Source organism: Erithacus rubecula (assembly GCF_903797595.1).
Source record: "Erithacus rubecula genome assembly, contig: scaffold_264_arrow_ctg1, whole genome shotgun sequence".
Classification (NCBI taxonomy): domain Eukaryota; kingdom Metazoa; phylum Chordata; class Aves; order Passeriformes; family Muscicapidae; genus Erithacus; species Erithacus rubecula.
The window spans coordinates 84,889-98,687 of record NW_027636061.1 but is presented as its reverse complement, the minus strand read 5'-3'; the positions used below and the strand labels follow the sequence as shown (position 1 = coordinate 98,687).

General features: G+C 56.8%; 1 long non-coding RNA gene across 1 annotated transcript; it reads right to left on the bottom strand.

Annotated features, from left to right (window-relative positions):
• Nucleotides 1-4,489: 4,489 nt before the first annotated feature.
• Nucleotides 4,490-13,559, bottom strand: LOC306815871. Its single transcript, XR_013777505.1, has 3 exons — nucleotides 13,450-13,559; nucleotides 8,324-8,420; nucleotides 4,490-5,554 (listed from the first exon to the last, which is right to left on the bottom strand). It is a non-coding gene; the product is annotated as an uncharacterized lncRNA (long non-coding RNA).
• Between the last annotated feature and the right edge of the window lie 240 nt (nucleotides 13,560-13,799).

Here is a 13,799-nt window from a genome sequence, read left to right as displayed (position 1 = left end):
GGATCTGCTCCGGACGCCTCCTGCGCCCTTTGCAGCTGCTGCTCCTCAGCCCCTCGGCGTCCTGGGGGCGAAGCTTCCAAAAGGCGCCTCTGCCCGGCTCGCCCTTCTCCCGGGGCACCTTGATGAAGCGCTTGTTGATGCACAGGTTGTGCCGGATGGAGCTCTGGGTGCAAAAGAGAGCAAAGCGCGGGGGTGAAGTGCTGCCGGTGGCATCAGCACGGCCACGGGAGCGCGGCGCTGTGCAAAGAGCCCCGGGCAGCCCAGCAGGGCTCCAAAGCTCCTCCTACCTGCCAGGTGGGATGGGCGCGGCGGAAATAGCAGAAGTTGTCACTGATCCACTTGCAGATGGCAGCCAGGCTGAGTTTGGGCTCCTTGCTGGCTTCCATGGCCATGCGGATGAGGGTGGCGTAGGAGTAGGGCGGCTTGAGGTGCGCGTTGTTCTTGTAGTCCATGTCCCCGGGGAGGGGAGGGGACAGGGCCAGGGTGGCGGTCACCGCGCTGGCGCCGGAGGACGCGGGCGAGCGCGGAATGTCGATGTAGTGGCAGAGCTCCCCGGCGCTCAGCGGGAAGCCTGGGCACTGAAAATCCACCAGGCTCACCAGGTTCTCCCAGATGCTGCAGCGATCCTCGGGGTCCTGCGAGATCGGGGCCAGGCCCAGGTGCGCGCCCGTCAGGTTGGCGAGCCACAGCAGCTCTGGCTCGGCACCGGGGCGCTCGTCCTGGCTGCAGCTCGGCTGTTCCTGAGCTCCGAGCGCGGGGCTGGAGCACACCATGGCTGCTGTTCCCGGGAACGGAGGCGATGGACGGGGCGGCTGCTGCAGGGAGAAGAGGCACGGAGAGGGTTGAGGTTCTGAGAGCGCAGAGTTAAAATGGGTCTAAAACGTGGGAATTGTAAAAAATAGATTGCGGGGGTGGAAAGAAAAGTTGAGTCTGGTAGGCCTGGGAAAGGGAACTTTGTCTGCACCTGCGTAATCATCATATGATAAATACTAAATATCTCAAAATATATATAATAATAAATATATATAAGTATAAATAAATATTATATAAATATAAATGTAAATATATAAATATAAATATAAATATAAATATAAATATAAATATAAATATAAATATAAATATAAATATAAATATAAATATAAATATAAATATTTTTTGGTAATTGAATTATTGTTTAACCATAACAAGAATCATGAGAAAGGATATTTGCGGGTCCTGATGAAAATTACAATACATACTCGGATAAGATCAATGTATACAATAGAACAATATGGGTTTAATAATTAATATACAGTTATGTAATGAAAAGGGTATAAAAACAATTCCATCTGGAATCCATGTCGGGGTCAGATTTGGGGTTGTGCCCCTGATTCCCAGAGCTCTTCAATACAAACCCCTGCATTTAATGCCCCTGTGCTGATGCGTTTCCACGCTCAGTTCAGTGCCCGGCACCGGCAGGGCCAGCCCCGGGTGTTCCCGGTGCCCCCGGGGGCTGCAGCAGCCCCGAGCCGCGGGGACATTCCCTCCAACCCCCGTGCCCCGTGCGGGGCTGGCACTGCCTGGGGCTGGCACTGCCCAGCGAGGGTTTAGCCACAGAGAGAATGAAAGAAATCAATCAGCATCCCCTCCCCGCGCTTAAACAACACAAATCCAGTCCTGCAGCCACCAAGCAAAGCTGTTTCTCGCACCTGCCCCGGGACTGAGGACGGGAACTCAGAGCCCATCACCCCTAAAGACTCTAAAACACTCGTCCATCCCTATCCCATCCCTGCCACCAACTTCCTTCGCTTCGATGCTGTTTGTTGGCCATTCCTCCCTTCCCCCGGCCCCAAAACCAACCTGCAGCAGCGGCGAGCGCCGGCAGCGCCCCAAGCGCGGCGCGTCTCCAGGCGAGCCGGCAGCTCCGGGCTCTGGGCAGCGCCGGGCGGGGGATGCGGGGCTGGCTCGGGTGCGGGCTGGTGGCTTTTGAGGCAGGAGAGAGAGAAGGAGAGACGCCAAGAGAGGGGCAGAGCGGGCGGAGAGCAGCCGCTGGCCCGGCGGTGGCGGCGAGAACTGCGGAACCCCGGGCGCGCGGGGGACGCCGCCGTTTGGGGCGGGGGGCGCGCGGGTCGCCAGTGCCACGAACGGGCATTTCCTCGAACGGGCGCCAAACGGGCTCCTTTGGAGCGGGGGGTGTGCGGGGGGCAGCGCCCAGCCCCCGGCATCCCTCACTCCTCGAAGCCCCCAGCCCGTGCAGGAGTCGCAGCTTGTGCGGCTCAGGAGAGAGAGAGATGAGTGGATTTTGGAAGAGCAGGAGCGCAGAAAAGATGAAAAAGCAACGCGTGGAAAAGAAGAAGGGGCAAGAGCACGGCGGAGATCACGGCTCGCCCCGTCCCGCCGCCCCCCGGGACCCCCAGAGCCGCGGATGGAGCCCGGGGACCCCCAGAGCCGCGGATGGAGCCCGGGGGTGCGGGGGGACCCCCAGAGCTCAGAGCTTGGGCTGCAGCCAGCACCAGCAGCCCCGAAGGCTCCGTCCTGCCCCCCCTTCGGCTGCTCCTTGTGCCCCCACCCGATTCTGACACCTGTGACCCCCCCCAGCCCTGAGGGTAAAGGTGAGGGAGAGGAGGGGCTGGCAGAGCACGAATTAAAGGATTAAAGGGATGTGTCCTTGTTGAAATCACAAGATCACAGTCAGAGGTTTGTAAGGGGAATCCCCCACCGCCCCTGAGCCCCCCTGCCCTCCCCAGGGGTCTCCCTGAGCCCGCTGCCCCCAGCCCCAATCCTGCTTTAGTGCCCTGCTATTGAGATGGGCTCAGAGTTCCTCTCTTTGGCAAAGAAACTTTGGGATCCACACGTTGGTGAATGTCGTGGCTTTTCCCGATCGGCAGCTCCATCAGCTGTGGAACTGCTGCAGTGGGAATTCGACACCTGGGGCTGTCGAGCTTTTTCTCCTGGTCCCTTTAGTTGGGAGTGTCCCTGGTGCCGCTCGCTTCGGATCCTGGTTCCGTGTGACCGAAGGCTCGTGAGGGCGCACGGAGCTGAGGAGGAAATGCAGATCCCAGGGTGGGTGGGCGGCTCCACGGGACTTTTCCTGCCCCTCCTGTGCCTTGCCTGGCCTTTCCCAACCCCCCTTGTGCTATTTTACCGACCCCCTTCCTTCGACTCCATGCCCTGCATTGCCTTTCTCACCACCTTGGCTCCCCACTCCATTTCCCCCGGCTTTGCTTTGCCTTGCCTGCTCTTCATCTGATTCTTCTTTCCTTGCCCACCCCTCTCCAGCCTTGCCTGAGTCCCCCCTGGAGCCCCCTGCCCTGCCCTGAATTCCCCCTGCCCTGCCCAGGTGTGTGCCCAGGTGTGTGCCCCCAGCATCACCCCCCCTCAGCTCTGTGCCCCTCCCCACCCCTGGGGGCAGTGGGAGCTGCTGTCCCCTGCCAGGGCTGTCACCTGCCCTGCTGGCTGTCCCCAGGTGCAGGGGGGTGCCCAGCCCCAGCTGGCCCAGCTCTTGGCTCTCAGGGCTTTGTTCTCTGGCTCTGTGCTGGCGCTCAACAGGCTCCGTGTGGATCACGTGGTGAGTTCAGCTCAGCCCAGGTGAGCCCCAAACCAGCCCAGGTGCAGGTAAAAAGCTGCAGAGAAGCCCTGGGCCCATCCCCACACTGTGGCAGCAGCTGAGGGGGGCTCAGGTAAGACCCCACCTGCAGTGCTGCCTCCAGCTATGACCCCCCAACACCTGGAGGGTGTGAATGACCCCAGGGAGGGTTTGGGGCAGCAATTTCCACCTGTGCAGGTGTGAAGGCAGCAGGTGGGAGAGGGATTTCCCCATCCCTGGAACCCTTCAGGTGCTACCAGGCTTGGTGGAAGTACCTGAAGGGCTCCCAGGCTGTTTTGGGAGGGGCTGGGCGTGTCCCAGGTGCTCTCTTGTCCCCACAGAGGGCCCTGAGCCAGGTGCTGTTCCTCACGCCCTACCTGCCGGCCGCCCTGCTGCGGCAGCGCCTGCACAGGCACCTGCCTTGGAGGTCTTCTCCAACATAAATCCATTGTTTTAATGCTCTCTGGCCCATGTGCATCTTCCACACCCAATTGGGAAGAGATTGGGGGAAATCCCATGACTTTGGAGACAGTGGGTAGAAACTCCTCCAAAAATCGCTGTTTCCAGAACACCGTGGAAGAGGCCATTTGGAGTGGCTCCACAGCACAGGAAACCAATGAGGAGGAAAAGCCCCTGAGATCCCTCACGAGGGTGGGCTGCAAACACAGATCTTGGGTATCTGAGGAGGAAAGATCCAGCCTGGGCCAGAGAAGTGCACAGAGCTGCAGCCAGAGCTCAGAGTTTGGGGTCCATGAGCAGCATCATGATGAGAAGAAGCCCCACGAGTGTTCGAATTGTGGGAAGAGCTTCAGCAAGAGATCCTCCCTGATCTGCCACTGCAGAGTCCATGTGGGGGAACGGCCCTACGAGTGTGGAGCGTGTGGGAAGGGCTTCAGTACAAGATACAAACTGATCCACCACCAGATGATCCACACTGGGGAGAGGCCCTACGAGTGTGACAAATGCAGGATGAGGTTTCAGACCAGCTCCAATCTCCTCAGGCATCAGCGCATTCACACAGAGGAGAGGCCCTTCCGCTGCCCCAGCTGTGGGAAGGGCTTCAAATACAACTGCTGCCTTGTCTCCCACCTGCGTATCCACACTGGGGAGAGGCCCTATGAGTGCTCCCAGTGTGGCAAGTGCTTCAGGACCAGCTCTGATCTGATTGTCCACCAAAGGAGCCACACGGCTGAACAGCCCTACGAGTGTGATAAATGCAGCAAGAGGTTTCCAACCAGCTCCAGTCTCCTCCAGCACCAGCACATTCACATAGAGGAGAAGCCCTTCTGCTGTCCCGAGTGTGGGAAGGGCTTCAGGTACAAGTCCAACCTCGTCACCCACCGGCGCATCCACACCAGGGAGAGGCCTTATGAGTGTTCTGAGTGTGGGAAGAGCTTCTCACAGAGCTCACACTTGACCACGCACCAACGGAGGTACCACTAAGGGAAGCCCTGTGAGTGCCTTGAATGTGGGAAGAGCTTCATGTGCTGCTCCAGCTCCGTTCTCCGTTACAGGATCCGTGCTGGATGATCCCAGTGTCTCCCAGTGGGCAGAGCCCCAGTGATCTGTGTTGGGAAGACACCTGGCTGGGGGGGCTCCACATTCTCCTGGCTTCCCTTGGGTACCTGGATACATCCACAGACCAACATCACAAATCCATTGTGGAGAGCACATTTGTCGACTTCTGACCCCAGAAAAATATCATTTGTTGCATCTTCTGGTGGCATCAAGCAACACTGGGTGGCCTTGGAGGTCTTCTCCAATAAAAAACCATCGTTTTAATCCTCTCTGGCCAATGCACATCTTCCACATCCAAATGGGAACAGACTGGGGCAAATCCCATGATTTTGGAGACAGTGGGGTGGAAACCCCTCCAAAAAGGGTTCTTCCCACCCAGCCAAGCATGTGGATGCTCTGCCAGCAGGGACACGTAAATCTTTTTGTTTTGGCCTTGAAACAAAAAGGTTTCTGTTCATCCCTTTGTAAGTCCTGAAATTAGAGTAAAAATAAAGATGTTGAAGTAATGCATGGATGGGGAGATGTGTCCTGGTGGCAGCGTCCCCACAGGTGTGGTGACATCGTCCCCTGCTGTGTGTCTTGGTGGCATTGTGTTGCCTCCCCTCTGTATGTCCCCATCCCCTGCCATGTCTCCCTGTCCCCTTCCATGTGTCCCCGGCCCTCCCTCTATGTCCCTGTCCCCAGCCCCCAGCAGGGCCAAATGTTGTAAGGCTGAACGGGGTTGGGACCCCAATGGAATCTCCATACAAATCTGGGCCTTCTGTGTGTGCACCAGCCAAAAACTATATTTAGTTGCTGTGTTTTGCTGTTCGTTCACATGCTTCTTTCACACACTAGCTGTTTCTGTGTATTTCATTGTTTAGACTAGTATTCACAACAGGTGCACAGCATGAGAAAATTTTAGGAGCTTTTCGATAACTTGTTTGAAACAGCCCAAGGCCCCTGGAACATAAACTATGTTAAATTGGGAGAGAAGATGTTGAAAACATCGAATACCAAGATTAGAAGATTCAAGACAGCAGGGGGCAGCAAGGATCTTGAAGACCACCAATGACAGACTTTTGGGGGGTTGAAGGGGTGGATCAATATCCTAAAATTACCAATTGTGAAGTGTATCCCCACGTGGGTGATGGTTGCAGAAATGTATAATTGGGGTGAATTGTAAACAATAAATTGGCTTCCGCAAAATCATATTGATGTGCTGTTCAAAGTCCAGTTTGTTCCTGCAGCCAAAGTCCCTGAGGTCCTGGGCTCTCCGAGGGGAGTCATCCTGCAGTGTCCCCATGTCCTGCAGAGTGTCCCCATGTCCCTCAAGGTGCCCCTATGTCATGCAGGGTGTTCCTGTGTCCCTCAGGATGTTCTCATGGCTGCTCCTGGCTCTGAGCATCTGCACTTGCCCTGGCACAGGCAGGGACACACCATGGCACAGGTAGGGAAACCCTGTGACACCCTATAACACCCCACAATATCCTTTGTCCTCTGATTTTAGGTTCTTTCCCCCTCTTTTGGGTTCATTGCCCCCTGGTTTTGGCCTTTTCTGTGCTTGTTTGGATCCTTTCCATCCTTTCCCCCCTGTTATGGGCATCCTCCCCTTGACTTTGGCACATTTTTGGGTGCACCCCTCCCCTCCAACCCCCTCCACACCTCTTAGCCGCCCTTGTTCCCCTCCACCCCAGCCCCCTTCCCCACAGATGTTTCCCCAGCTGTGTCCCCAATTATCCTCCCATGCTACATGGACTCGGTTCTTGCCATCCTGGATGCCCTTGAGACCCCAGCCCGGGGCTGTGGACCTCCTCTTCCAGGTGATCCAGAGCTGGCCCAGCCGCCAGGGGACACTGGTGGCCCCGGGACTCCAGGTGAGTGGCCTGGTGAGGTTGGTGGGAGGGTTTCGGGTCATCTTGGGACTGACTGTGGGTCTTGTCCACTCTGCAGTGAAGAGCAGCCAGGGCCAGGGAGCCTGGGATGGATGGGGGCAGGAGAGGTTGGACACTGGTCCAGATGGACACCAGAGCCGTGGATCCCACTCTGGATGGACACTGGTCTGGAGAGACACCAGAGTCACAGATCTCAGCTGGACACTGGTCTGGACAGCCCTTGGCCCTGCAGCCCCCCGGCCTAGGCAGCTCCCAGCCCAGATGACCACCAGTCTGGACACACCCTGGCCCAGCCCACTGGCCCACCAGCCCATCCCAGTAGCCCTAACCCCAAAACTGCCCAAAATAAACCCAGTTCCAGAAGATTAGCTCTGGGCGATTCCTGCAGAGTGAGTGGGAAACTGAGGCACGAGCTGGAGAGGTGACTTTGTGGTGATGGGAGGGACCTCAGGACCCATCCTGGAGACCAAAACAAGCATTCACACCCTCAAATTGTCACTGCAGCATCTTGAGAACCCCAGCTGTCACACTGGGGGGACTCCAGGAGCCACCGTGATCACACAGTCCCTTCGAGGAATGACCCACAGTAGGTGACAAATTGGCAGGTGGAGGTGACAAAAAGCACAGGTGCCACCTTGGGGATAGTACAGAGAAGGGGTCCTGTGGTGCCAGCAAGTTCCCCTCCAACTGAGGGGCACCCTAGGGTGACAAAGGGGGGGTCAGGGGTGTTCCCAAGGTGAGAGGGGAGTGGGTTTGGTGGGGAAGTGTGGTTGGGGCTCGACAGAAATGCCTCCAGTCCAGCCTGTGCCCAGAGCACGGGGGTGGCAGGGCACCTCTTACTCTGTCACTGTGTTCCCCTGTTACTTTGTCCCCTGTCACCCTGTCTCTGGTCATCCACTGTAACCCACTGTCTCCTCTGCTGGGCAGGAGGGATGGTGGCACTCCCAGATGGGTGACCAGGTGGATCTGCACTCGCCTGCCATGGGAGCAGTTGTCAAATGTGACCTGGGGACACTGGATGGCACTGTCACTGGTATGTCACTGTCACCATCATTGCCACCATCGCTGTCACTGTCATTAGCACTCTCACTGCCACCATCACTGTCACTGTCACTGCCATCATCACAGTCACTGTCCAAGCACTCACTGGCTGCCCCCCAGGGAATGCAGGGGTACCAGGGAACAGCCAAGGGACAGAGGGACAGATAAGGGACTGAAGGATACTCAAGAGGAACACAAGGGGGACATGAATTGGACACCAGGAGAGACATGAAGTACACAAAAGGGACAGGAGAGGATACAAGAAGGATACTCAGGGGACACTGGGGACACTTTGGGACATTTAGGGACACTCAGGGACACTCACAGTATCAGTGAAGGTGTAGCAGTCGGGGATTTTGTGGTTCAGCAGCATTTTGATGTTGATGGCCTTGAGTGGGAACATCACAATGACATTGATCAGTCTGAGGGGACAAAAACACTGCAAGAGGCCTCAAAATCACCAAACAAAAGGAAAAAAATCCACCTCAAAATCCCAAAGAAACCAATGAAAAAGGGAAAACTCTGCCCCAAAAAATCCCCCCAAAAAAACAACAGGAAAGGGAACAAATCTGCTCCAAAAAGCCCCAAAAACCTCGTGAGTTCCTGAAGTCCCAAAGAAACACTTGGAAAAGGAAAAATTCAACCCCAAAATCCCCCAAGAATTAGAATTCCACCCCAAAATCCTAAAAAACAAGGTGAAAAGGAAAATTTCCACACCAAAATCTCAAAAGTCCAACGGGAATGGAAAATTTCACTTGAAATCCCTAAAAGCCCCAGGAGTTCCCAAAATCCCCCCAAAAAACCCTAGAAAAGGAAAAATACTGCCCCAAAATCTCCAAAAAAACAAAAGGAAAGGGAAAACTGGGCCACAAAATCCCCCTAAAAATCCTGGGAAAGGGTAAAGGGAATCCTAGGAAAGGGAAAATTCCACTCCAAAATCCCACACAAGAATTTGGAAATAGGACTGCAAATCTCACACTGGGATTTTAGGGATGGGAAATGTCCCTGGGTGGGATTTTTGGAGGGTTTGGGGATTACCTGTGGAAGCCACCTGGGACAGTGCTTGGCATCATGGCACAGCAGCTGGATACCGGGTGGGGATTGGGACTGGACAATGGACACTGGGACTGAGGCTGGACACTGGGAGTGGACACTGGCACTGGGATTGGAGCTGGACACCAAACCAGGATGAAGATAAAGCCCCTTGCCTGGTACTGGGAGCTATTGGAGGGGTACTGGGGGTGCTGACTGCTCCCCCCTAGAACAGGACGAGGAACCCCCGGATTGGGGCGGGGAGCTCCGAAAATGAGACCTCCCCCTCCCCGAGCTCCCAGTCAGCAAGATCAGGTGCGACAGCCCTGACCCTGTCCCTATCTCAGTCCCCGTCCCCATTCTCGGTCCCTGTCCCTATCCCCGGCCCGTATTCCCAGCCCCTGTCCCTATTCCCGTCCCTCTCCCCTCTCACCAGACGCCGCCGCCATCGCTCCGGACCTCAGCGGCCCTCACGTGACAGGGAAACATCGCGATCCTCTCGCGCACCAATCATAGCGCGCGACCGCTCCTAGATTTGCATAACCACGCCCTCGAGCTTGGTCCCGCCCACCAGCGGCTGCAGCCGGGTCTGGGCTCTGTTTCCTCCCAGTGAGAGCCGAACTGGGAGGAAAAGCACTCCCAGTTGCTTCCAGGTGCTCCCAGGATCGCTCCCAGTGCTCCCAGTATCGGTCCCAGCGCCGCGCGGGGCGCAGCCACTTGGGAACCCCTCAGGGCACAGCGCGGCTGCTTTTGGGTGTCGGCACCTGCTCGGGCTTCAAATACAACTGCTGCCTTGTCTCCCACCTGCGCATCCACACTGGGGAGAGGCCCTGTGAGTGCTCCCAGTGTGGCAAGTGCTTCAGGACCAGCTCTGATCTGATTGTCCACCAAAGGAGCCACACGGCTGAACAGCCCTACGAGTGTGATAAATGCAGCAAGAGGTTTCCAACCAGCTCCAGTCTCCTCCAGCACCAGCACATTCACATAGAGGAGAAGCCCTTCTGTTGTCCCGAGTGTGGGAAGGGCTTCAGGTGCAAGTCCAACCTCGTCACCCACCGGCGCATCCACACCAGGGAGAGGCCTTATGAGTGTTCTGAGTGTGGGAAGAGCTTCTCACAGAGCTCACACTTGACCACGCACCAACGGAGGTACCACTAAGGGAAGCCCTGTGAGTGCCTTGAATGTGGGAAGAGCTTCATGTGCTGCTCCAGCTCCGTTCTCCATTACAGGATCCGTGCTGGATGATCCCAGTGTCTCCCAGTGGGCAGAGCCCCAGTGATCTGTGTTGGGAAGACACCTGGCTGGGGGGGCTCCACATTCTCCTGGCTTCCCTTGGGTACCTGGATACATCCACAGACCAACATCACAAATCCATTGTGGAGAGCACATTTGTCGACTTCTGACCCCAGAAAAATATCATTTGTTGCATCTTCTGGTGGCATCAAGCAACACTGGGTGGCCTTGGAGGTCTTCTCCAATAAAAAACCATCGTTTTAATCCTCTCTGGCCAATGCACATCTTCCACATCCAAATGGGAACAGACTGGGGCAAATCCCATGATTTTGGAGACAGTGAAAGGGTTCTTCCCACCCAGCCAAGCATGTGGATGCTCTGCCAGCAGGGACACGTAAATCTTTTTGTTTTGGCCTTGAAACAAAAAGGTTTCTGTTCATCCCTTTGAAAGTCCTGAAATTAGAGTAAAATAAAGATGTTGAAGTAATGCATGGATGGGGAGATGTGGTAGACAATGACACAGGTGAGGTCATGGATGGGGACATGAGGGGACACAGCCTTTCATGGGGACATAGACATGGATGGAGACACAGGCCTAGCTGTGGACATAAGGGGACGTGGACATGGGTGGGGACATGAACTGCAACAGCATCAATGCCACAACCTGTGCCACCACAGTGTCACCTGCACCTCATCTCAGCCATGGCTAAGATGGTTGCCCAATGCACCACATCCCCACTGTCACTACTGCAATATCCCAGCCAAATGTCACCACCCACCAGGGTGGGAGGGTTGTTGACAAGTTGTTGTCAGGGCTTGTTCAGCTGGTGAAAAGCAGTGTGGAAGCAAGTGACAGCCACCAGGGTGTCCCAGGGCCACCACGTTCAGGGGACCCCTGGGGGACAGGGCAAGGATCAGTGCCACGCGGGGTGTCACTAGAGGTGTCCTAGTGGCAGTGTCCCCACAGGTGTGGCGACATTGTCCCCTGCTGTGTGTCCTGGTAGCATTGTGTCCCCTCCCCTCTGTCCCCATCCTCCACCATGGTTCCCTGTCACCCCTCTGTGTGTCTCAGTCCCCTTCCATGTGCCCCTGTCTCTCATCCTGTGTTCCTGTCACCCACCCCCAGCGTGGCCTAAGTACCTGAGGTCCCAGGCCCGTGTCCTTCAGGGTGTCCCCATGTCCCTCAGGATGTTTCTGTGGCTGCTCCTGGCACTGAGTGTCTGCACTTGCCCCAGCACAGGTAGGGACAAGCCGTGACACCCCGTGACACCCCATGAAAACCTTTCTCCTCTGATTTTGGGTCTTTTCCCCCTATTCTGGATACTTGCTCCCCTATTTTGTGTCTTCCCTCTTTTGGGTCTTTCCCACTTATTTTGTTTCCTTTCCCCTTATTTTGGTTCCCTTCCTCTTTTTTTGGATAATTTCCTCCCTTTTCCACCCTTTCCCCCATATTCAGGCACCTTCCTGCTTCTGGTACTTTTGTGGATGCCTTTCCCCTCCTCCAGTCCTCTCCCCACCCCTTAGTCCTCCTCACCCCCCCACTGGTTGCCCCCCAGTTGTTGCCCCACACCACATGGACTCGGTGCTCACCATCCTGGACACACTTGAGACTCAGGCCTGGGGCAACTCCCCCAGCACCGCCACGGCCTTGGGGAGGGGGTTGGGGGTCTGCAGCACCCCGGGGTGCTGAGCGGTGCTGGGTGAACGCCCCCCGGCTCTCACTGCAGACCAGTGGCAGCTCCTGGCCGAGCTCCTCCGCCACGACCCGGTGACCCCGGAACTGGGGGCGGTGCTGGCCCCCGACAGCTGCCCAGCTGTTGGTGTCCCAGTGTTCTGCCCTCCTCCGGGAATAAACAACCTCCTGGGACACCCCCCCAAATCTCCCCAAAGGGCATTTGTGGCTTAGCTTTGGAGTCCTTCAAGCTCCAAAAATCTTCCCCTACACCCTCAAAAACTCCCTCTGACGGAGACCCCAGGGGCGAGCTGCCCCTCTGCGGTCACTGTGAGATGGGGGGACAATGTCCCAGGGGCGGGAGGGCTGCGGACACAGCGAGGGCTGGACTGCGTGGTCCCTCTGCTTCCAGTTCCTGCTCCTCATCCTCTATCCCAGCTCTTCCTCCCACTCCTCCTCCTCTTCCTCCTCATCTTAATCCCTCCACCTCTTCTCCCGCTGTTTCTCCATCACTGCTCCCCCATCCCCACTGCTCCTGCCCCGTTCCCGAGCCCTTGCAGCCCGTGGCAGGAGCAGGGATGGAGCCGGGACAGGTCGGGATGGGCAGCGCGGAGCTCTCGGCTGCTGCCACCCACTGGGGGTGGGGGAAACCCGGCCTGGGGAAAAGGAGAGGGAAACTGGGAAAACTGGGGGACAGCAGATCCAAAGTGGGGCTTGCTGGGGACCCTGGGTGGGAAATTCCATCCCTTTGGACTCTTCCCAGACACCTGGAGATGCTGGAGCAGGGACTGCAGAGATGGGTGAGGGATCCCAAGAGTGGGATTTTGGGGACAGGATCTGTGGGAATGGGAATGTCCTGCTCCTTTCCCGGGGCAGGGTCACACCTGAGCCAGGTGTGCAGGGCAGGACCTTGCCCTGAGCCTTAGCACTGTCCCACCTGCAGTATCTGCTTCCCCTCGGCCTCTTCCTCCTGTGGCCACAAGCCCAGCTTGGTGTTGAATAAAGAGGCTGGGGTCATCCCATGGTGGGGGCTGCCCACCCCCTCTGCCCCCTCTCCAAATTCCCTCCCGGGAGCTGCAGGAGCTGGGGCAGGAGCCCTGTGGGGAGGGAAAAGGGGGTGACACCAGGATTGGGTTATAGTGGAGTTGTAACTGTGGCCAGGGAAGAGCAGGGTGAGAACATGTGAGAGGAACAATTGTGCACACAGCCAGGGCAGGGCAGGAGGAGGGGCAGGAGCTGCTCCAGGGGCTGGAGCTGATTGCCCTGACATTCCATGGTGCAGTCCGTGCTGAGGCAGCCGGGCCCCTGCAGCCCATGGAGGGCACGGAGTGCAGAGATGCACCTGCAGCGCCTGGAGGAGCCCGTGCCGGAGCAGGGGGATGCCTGAGAGGAGACTGGGACCCCATGAGAAACCTGTGCTGGAGCAGGGACCTGGCAGGGACTTGTGAGCCCATGTAAGTGTGACCCACGGTGGAGGAGTTAGTGAAGAACTGCTGTCTGTGAGATGAACTCACCTTGGGGAAGTTCATGGAGAAGCATCTCCAGAAGGAACCTCATGGTGCAGCAGGGGAACCACTCCTCTCCCCGAGCAGCAGGAGAAACAACGCATCATGAACTGACCCTGCACCCACTGAGGCAGTAGGTAGAGCTGGGAAGGAGGGAGAGATGGGCCAGTCTTAGGCTCCAATGCCAGATGTAACCAGAAGTATGTATTCTATCACCATCTGTTAAAACCAGGTGGGGCAGTGCTCCTTATCTCTTCCATGACCCATCCCTCATAATTCAAGGGAGGAAATCCTCTGTTAACAGGCCAGCTGTTATAGCCAGGTGGGGCAGTTTTCTTTATGTCTTCCAGGACCCATCC